Raw genomic sequence first — 9591 nt, 5'->3', positions numbered from 1 at the left:
CTTTCTCCTTGTCTTAGTGTTGTTTAATACTTGTGAATGTTACTTTTGTTTCTGAGTATATATATATGCACTGCTATGTAGTGTAATTTGTATTGGAATTTTTGGTTTGTTCTTGTGATGCACTGCTATGTAATCTCATTAACTTAGCAACAATGTCTTTGGTTTTGTTTCTGTATATATATGCACTACTTACTATGTAATCTCATTAACTTAATGTCTTGGATTATTTTACACTATTTTGTTTCTGTATAGGCTTTTGTTACTATGTACGTACACATTGGAACAACTCATGTGTAGTCTGACTGCGCGTCAGCTTGCGTTATTATTTTATGTGCAATCTTTCAAAGATTTGATTGAAGAATTATTTCGTGGTTTCTTTACACAACAAGGCCCACGTGGATAGAACATTGATTGTCAACAAAAAAGAACAAAAATTTACCATTGATTTGGAGTATGAATTATAGCCAATCAATAATTTTCGATCCATTTATGAATTATTGTTTTTTCTTTTGTGATTTTTTCATCTGGTGTTGTTTTAATCCCATCCTAGTGCGGAGTTTTTGTTTTGATTGTCCCGTCTTGTACGGTGTTTGTCCCGTCTTTGTACAGTGTTTGTTTTTTGTTCAGATTTGCAGGTTTGTTTCGATCCAAACTCGGTGCAGATTCAATGATTTTAGCATTATCAACGATGCAGATCCGGATACATGATGATTTCGGAAATTTAAAGTTTATCATATCAATTGTAGGCTTTGTCATAGACATTAGGCCGTTTTATGCTATAAACTCGGATGTTGTGAGCCTGTTCGCAGATTCATCCTTATTAGTTTTTAGCGAAATTGAATATGTAATGATTTCGATCGATATATTTCTTATGAATTTGAATGAATGAATGAACATTGTTTTTGAGTAAAAAAAAAAAAAATTCCAGCCTTTGATGCATTAGTTTTTTTCAATTTAATTAATTTAATTAAAAGAGATATAAAATAATAATATTGTTAAATTTTAATAATGGAAATTAGGAATTTTTTTAGAGTGCCACGTTAACACAAATAAATTATATTTGAACAAGGAGAATTAAAATATGGAGAAATAAGTAGAACCACTCACAAAAATCGATCCAAATGAAACCGCATAAATTTGGATTAGATCGGATTGGATAATTTTTATTTTTATCTAAAATCGAACTGAACCGCGAATAAATTTATTTTTGAATCGGATGAGTTTTTGACTCAAAATCAATCCAAATTGAACTGCGAGCACCCATAATCCACACTATCCCTGCTTCTTCTTGATACCTTTCTTATATAGGCATAAGGCATTGGATGTTCTTAAAGAAAAAATAACGTTTCAACAATAATATCCTAATTATTATTTGGAATTAACATAAACGTTACAAATGAATGAATGAACGAACGAAAAACGAGTCAAAAGAATTTTATAATAATTAATATTTTTTTTTGTGAATAATAATTAATATATATATAATTATATACAAAATAATATTATAACTTTAAAATAAATTATAATATAAAATATCTTACATGCGCCAGCGTCAGCATACTTAATTCTCTTAACAAAATAGCATGGATTTTTTATTTTTTTTTTACCTAAACCACATAATTTTTTTCAAACTTATCCACCATGAATCCTATAATATCTCAACAATACCTCTCTTAACTTCTTCTCCACTTTTCACTCTCACACTTCCTAATATCTATTACTCTTCTTGCCGTCATTGTTATCTAATAATTACAAAGATGCTTTCACCTTCAACTACGCAAATGGCGATTCAAGAAAACAATGATGATGATACTATCAGTCTCTGCGACGATGACTTGTTCAACGATCCAGATTTTCAAGGTAACTTTTATGCCTTAACTGTGTAACATATGATTTTCTTCTATGTCTTAATTTTAAACATTCAGGGCCTGTTTGAATTAGTTTTTGAAAACAGTTTTTTAGTTTTTAAAACTTAAAAAATTAAAAACTTTGTTTGAATTCATGGTTTTATAAAATCTGTTTTTCATTTTCCAGTTTTTAAAAGCGAAATGTATGTTTTGCTTTTGACTTTCAGTTTTTAAAACTCCAAACCAAAACTAGAAAACACGCCGAGAACTTGCACTTCTCATTAATGGCACAACCCTAATATTATTCAACTTATAGCTTTTTTATATAAAACACAAGAAATAGTGTATAAATGATGAACACACGCTAATGAATTTTCACATTTTGTTGGTTACTAGGTACGACACTAAAAAAATGATGTTTTGTTTTATTTTATTTTCTTAATTTAAAAATGAATTGGTACATGTGATAAAAATTTGAATCACTTAAACAATTCAAATTTTGGCAAAAAAAAAATAATAATTCCATTGAAAGGAGACAATTCAATATTTTAGTGTCCCTTTATCCTAGCTTTTTTCCTCTTCTTTTTACTTAAAACTAAGAAGTTAGGCCAAACAACAATATCTAAAAGCTATAGTTAAAAAAAAAAAACTGTTTCTATGTTTTAAGAAAAATTATAATATATTATCAAATATATTTTTTAACCCTTTTATAATAAAAAATAACAACAAATATTTTAAAAAAAATTAAAAAAAATTAAGATTTACCAAACAATTTTAACTTTAGTTAAAAAATTAATTTTTTTAGCTTTATGATTAAAAGAGTTTTTACACCTAAAAAAACTAGGCTATTAAATTTATAAAGGAGGGTGAAAACTTCAATCTATTGATACTAGGTATTCAACCCGTGCGTTGCACGGGTTTGATTAGAATATTTTTTTAAAAAAGTTATGTTTTATAAAATAAGTTGTATTAAAATTAATATTTTTCTTAGATGTGTTGTTGAATTATTATTTGATTATAAAAGTGATTTTTAAAATATTTTTAATTATTTTTTCTCGTCAAGTGAATCTATAATATAGATAGGTAGATAAAAATTACTTTTAACATAGACAATGTGTTATTTAGGTGTATATAAAAAACAATAAAAGTGCAGAGATTAGTGTATTATATTAAAATATTGTTTTATTAATCTTCTTTTTTTATGGGTTTGATTTATATATCTTCAAATTAGTGTAATTTTTGTTTTAATATATTTTTGTTTTTATGAAAAAAAATAGTGGATTATTTTATTATATTATCTACATCTATCATTCTCTAGTATCTCTCAATTCTTTCTATCTTTATCCTAATTATACTCCAATCTCCTTATTATTATTTTATATGAAAAAATTGTAAATACTTGTCTCGACCTTTATAAAGATGAGATGACATGTTAATTAATCATAAATTTTTTTAAAGTAATAATTATTTTATACTTCAAAGAGACTTTTTCTATTAGACTAAATAGTGAGAGAGCTTTCGAAACAACTTTGTCATGCATGTGCAGTGTTAATTAGTATTTTATAGGATTATTAAATATATCTTTAATCCTCTAAATATATTTCAAATTAAAGACAAAACATTATTAAAATGAAAGATTTAATCTTCATACCAAAGTCACAATATTACCAAAACATTTCATTGTCATTTGTGCTTGGATAAATTTGTCATATTGCTAAAACAAAATGATGAGATTATGAGTCCGCTATGTATGTGAAAGGAGACTTAAAAAAAATGATTAAAAATGAATATCTTGTTCATTTTAATTTTATTGGTTTGACATTATTTTGGAAGCTTACGGTTCACATCATAAGTTCACTAAGCATGAGGAAGAAAACTTATCATAAAAACTATAGTCTACTAATATATTTTTAAGGATCGACATCGACTTATATTCATTATTCTCTTTATGTATATCGCATTTTCTCTCTCAATTCTCTCTAACTTTATCTTATTTATATTTCAATCTCTTTATTAATAATATTATTATTATTATTTTTATAAAAAAAAATGTTAGACACTTATCTTGACCTTTATAAACTCAATTACTGTTTTTATGTAAATAGTATTCTTATTTGATAAAACAAAAAATAGACATTTAAAGAGTTTTCGAATAAATTTTGTCAAATTTTATATTAGAGCTAGACTTCAAAAGATGAACACAAATTGTTCGTCGATCAATATAAAGTGCATATATAAACTTTACTCAATCAACTATGTTTAAACTATAGATGATAAATGTATGGAGATTAATCTATTTTGACAACCTCTTAGTCAAGTTACACCAATACTTTTCATGTATATTATATATTACAATTATAATTAACAATGACGTCACATGAGTAAATGCATTAAAAAAATTTATTTTCAATTTTTTTTTTTGTTTCTATCATTCTCTTAAGATCCAAGCAGTTCACATACACCTTGTGAAATAGAATTCTTTATATCCTGTTATAGATCTCCTCATTCACCTAAAATAAATAGACATATTCACATTTATCAGTAAAAGAAATCATGAAATAAGGGTAAAAAATTAGATAAACAAATGTTATATCAATAAAAACATGAGCTTAAATATTTGACAATCTACATAATAGAATAATGTAAAATATTTTCTATTTTATATTTTAGTATGTGCTGGGGAAGAAGATGCATATGATTTGGGTATAGATATGTTTGAGAAGAGAGATCAATCTATGCATCCAAAAAGACCGACTTTATTTGTATAAATATATAATAGTTAGCTTATTCTTATTTATATCAATTAATTATACATTATAGGTCATTATTAGTTTACGTTATAACTCTTATTTGCAGTCGAAAGTGTTTTTGTTCTTCTATTTTTGTCTTAAAACAAAACACGATTGCCCTTTAATATATATGATTTATATAAAATCACGCTGGTTCAAAATATTAATTAACTTTTTTTTATATAATTTTTAGCCATATAACTACACAAAAACAATTATAAAGCAGTAACGCATTATCAAATAGTAGACATTATCAAAAAATTGGAGTGATATATAAATAAATAGTAGACATTATCAAATGTCTAATTTTATAAAAAAAACTCAGCTCATATTTCTTAAATTTAACCTATTATTTTTGGATAAATTAAGAAAAAAAAAATAGTATAATGAATGATTAAAAAAATAGCACAATGAATAACCTTTTTTCCTTGTATGTTGATTAAGACACAAAGGTCGAATTTGTAATCTGCAAACACACAAAAAAAATATCAATTTTTTTATGTAAATATCAAATTCTCTTGATCCTAATTGTTATGTTAAAAATTTGAGTGCAAAATTGCAAAAAAAAAAGAAGCATCAATTTAAGAAAACAATAAACTTTTTATTAGAAATAATATATAAATTGGTCAATTGAAAAATAAATCTAGGAACAAAAGAGAAGAAAGAAGAACTACTTGACCCATAGCAAATTAAAGGAGAAGAAGAGCAAAAAACATCTCCTTAGGATTGATGCATTTCATGGCAAGAATTTATAGCATAAATCATTTGTATGTTATAATTGTTTTTTAAAGTCATTGGGGTAGGAATTATTAATGCATACGTTTTTCTTGTGGGAATAATGATGACATTTAGTTACATAATATTATCTCTTGATCTTCAACTCTACATTATTGATCTATTTAGACAATGAAATTAGAAAAAACTGTTTTTTTTTCTTCCATAAATTACATGGGAAGCTAAATAGTTGGTGGGGACAATGTTTAAATATATATATATAAAATAATAATAATTATTATTATGTTATTAAATAAAAATAAGGATGACACATAAGCACCAACTTGAGCTTAGAAAAAAGGCAAGAGGGAAGAGCTTTCTTAGGCTGCCAAAAAGAAAAAAGACCGACTTAATTAATATGATTTGGGTATAGATATGTTTGAGAAGAGAGATCAATCTATGCATCCAAAAAGACCGACTTTATTTGTATAAATATATAATAGTTAGCTTATTCTTATTTATATCAATTAATTATACATTATAGGTCATTATTAGTTTACGTTATAACTCTTATTTGCAGTCGAAAGTGTTTTTGTTCTTCTATTTTTGTCTTAAAACAAAACACGATTGCCCTTTAATATATATGATTTATATAAAATCACGCTGGTTCAAAATATTAATTAACGTTTTTTTATATAATTTTTAGCCATATAACTACACAAAAACAATTATAAAGTAGTAACGCATTATCAAATAGTAGACATTATCAAAAAATTGGAGTGATATATAAATAAATAGTAGACATTATCAAATGTCTAATTTTATAAAAAAAACTCAGCTCATATTTCTTAAATTTAACCTATTATTTTTGGATAAATTAAGAAAAAAAAAATAGTATAATGAATGATTAAAAAAATAGCACAATGAATAACCTTTTTTCCTTGTATGTTGATTAAGACACAAAGGTCGAATTTGTAATCTGCAAACACACAAAAAAAATATCAATTTTTTTATGTAAATATCAAATCAAATTCTCTTGATCCTAATTGTTATGCTAAAAATTTGAGTGCAAAATTGCAAAAAAAAAAGAAGCATCAATTTAAGAAAACAATAAACTTTTTATTAGAAATAATATATAAATTGGTCAATTGAAAAATAAATCTAGGAACAAAAGAGAAGAAAGAAGAACTACTTGACCCATAGCAAATTAAAGGAGAAGAAGAGCAAAAAACATCTCCTTAGGATTGATGCATTTCATGGCAAGAATTTATAGCATAAATCATTTGTATGTTATAATTGTTTTTTAAAGTCATTGGGGTAGGAATTATTAATGCATACTTTTTTCTTGTGGGAATAATGATGACATTTAGTTACATAATATTATCTCTTGATCTTCAACTCTACATTATTGATCTATTTAGACAATGAAATTAGAAAAAACTGTTTTTTTTTCTTCCATAAATTACATGGGAAGCTAAATAGTTGGTGGGGACAATGTTTAAATATATATATATATAAAATAATAATAATTATTATTATGTTATTAAATAAAAATAAGGATGACACATAAGCACCAACTTGAGCTTAGAAAAAAGGCAAGAGGGAAGAGCTTTCTTAGGCTGCCAAAAAGAAAAAAGACCGACTTAATTAATATGATTTGGGTATAGATATGTTTGAGAAGAGAGATCAATCTATGCATCCAAAAAGACCGACTTTATTTGTATAAATATATAATAGTTAGCTTATTCTTATTTATATCAATTAATTATACATTATAGGTCATTATTAGTTTACGTTATAACTCTTATTTGCAGTCGAAAGTGTTTTTGTTCTTCTATTTTTGTCTTAAAACAAAACACGATTGCCCTTTAATATATATGATTTATATAAAATCACGCTGGTTCAAAATATTAATTAACGTTTTTTTATATAATTTTTAGCCATCTAACTACACAAAAACAATTATAAAGTAGTAACGCATTATCAAATAGTAGACATTATCAAAAAATTGGAGTGATATATAAATAAATAGTAGACATTATCAAATGTCTAATTTTATAAAAAAAACTCAGCTCATATTTCTTAAATTTAACCTATTATTTTTGGATAAATTAAGAAAAAAAAATAGTATAATGAATGATTAAAAAAATAGCACAATGAATAACCTTTTTTCCTTGTATGTTGATTAAGACACAAAGGTCGAATTTGTAATCTGCAAACACACAAAAAAAATATCAATTTTTTTATGTAAATATCAAATTCTCTTGATCCTAATTGTTATGCTAAAAATTTGAGTGCAAAATTGCAAAAAAAAAAAAGAAGCATCAATTTAAGAAAACAATAAACTTTTTATTAGAAATAATATATAAATTGGTCAATTGAAAAATAAATCTAGGAACAAAAGAGAAGAAAGAAGAACTACTTGACCCATAGCAAATTAAAGGAGAAGAAGAGCAAAAAACATCTCCTTAGGATTGATGCATTTCATGGCAAGAATTTATAGCATAAATCATTTGTATGTTATAATTGTTTTTTAAAGTCATTGGGGTAGGAATTATTAATGCATAAGTTTTTCTTGTGGGAATAATGATGACATTTAGTTACATAATATTATCTCTTGATCTTCAACTCTACATTATTGATCTATTTAGACAATGAAATTAGAAAAAACTGTTTTTTTTTCTTCCATAAATTACATGGGAAGCTAAATAGTTGGTGGGGACAATGTTTAAATATATATATATGAAATAATAATAATTATTATTATGTTATTAAATAAAAATAAGGATGACACATAAGCACCAACTTGAGCTTAGAAAAAAGGCAAGAGGGAAGAGCTTTCTTAGGCTGCCAAAAAGAAAAAAGACCGACTTAATTAATATGATTTGGGTATAGATATGTTTGAGAAGAGAGATCAATCTATGCATCCAAAAAGACCGACTTTATTTGTATAAATATATAATAGTTAGCTTATTCTTATTTATATCAATTAATTATACATTATAGGTCATTATTAGTTTACGTTATAACTCTTATTTGCAGTCGAAAGTGTTTTTGTTCTTCTATTTTTGTCTTAAAACAAAACACGATTGCCCTTTAATATATATGATTTATATAAAATCACGCTGGTTCAAAATATTAATTAACGTTTTTTTATATAATTTTTAGCCATCTAACTACACAAAAACAATTATAAAGTAGTAACGCATTATCAAATAGTAGACATTATCAAAAAATTGGAGTGATATATAAATAAATAGTAGACATTATCAAATGTCTAATTTTATAAAAAAAACTCAGCTCATATTTCTTAAATTTAACCTATTATTTTTGGATAAATTAAGAAAAAAAAATAGTATAATGAATGATTAAAAAAATAGCACAATGAATAACCTTTTTTCCTTGTATGTTGATTAAGACACAAAGGTCGAATTTGTAATCTGCAAACACACAAAAAAAATATCAATTTTTTTATGTAAATATCAAATTCTCTTGATCCTAATTGTTATGCTAAAAATTTGAGTGCAAAATTGCAAAAAAAAAAGAAGCATCAATTTAAGAAAACAATAAACTTTTTATTAGAAATAATATATAAATTGGTCAATTGAAAAATAAATCTAGGAACAAAAGAGAAGAAAGAAGAACTACTTGACCCATAGCAAATTAAAGGAGAAGAAGAGCAAAAAACATCTCCTTAGGATTGATGCATTTCATTGCAAGAATTTATAGCATAAATCATTTGTATGTTATAATTGTTTTTTAAAGTCATTGGGGTAGGAATTATTAATGCATACGTTTTTCTTGTGGGAATAATGATGACATTTAGTTACATAATATTATCTCTTGATCTTCAACTCTACATTATTGATCTATTTAGACAATGAAATTAGAAAAAACTGTTTTTTTTTCTTCCATAAATTACATGGGAAGCTAAATAGTTGGTGGGGACAATGTTTAAATATATATATATAAAATATTAATAATTATTATGTTATTAAATAAAAATAAGGATGACACATAAGCACCAACTTGAGCTTAGAAAAAAGGCAAGAGGGAAGAGCTTTCTTAGGCTGCCACATCAGCAAAAAAAAGCTTGTTTTACAATTATATATAGATAATGACTAATAGAATGAGAAAGGGTGGAATTTTTTTGTAACTTAAGCTTAATTACATTAATATTAGAGATTAATTTATTATACATAAAAAGAGAAAGTGAGAAGATTTTCTACAAACCAAAAGAG

The sequence above is a fragment of the Trifolium pratense genome, linkage group LG7 (genome assembly GCF_020283565.1).
Source record: "Trifolium pratense cultivar HEN17-A07 linkage group LG7, ARS_RC_1.1, whole genome shotgun sequence".
NCBI lineage: Eukaryota > Viridiplantae > Streptophyta > Magnoliopsida > Fabales > Fabaceae > Trifolium > Trifolium pratense.
This window is presented reverse-complemented; position numbering follows the sequence as displayed.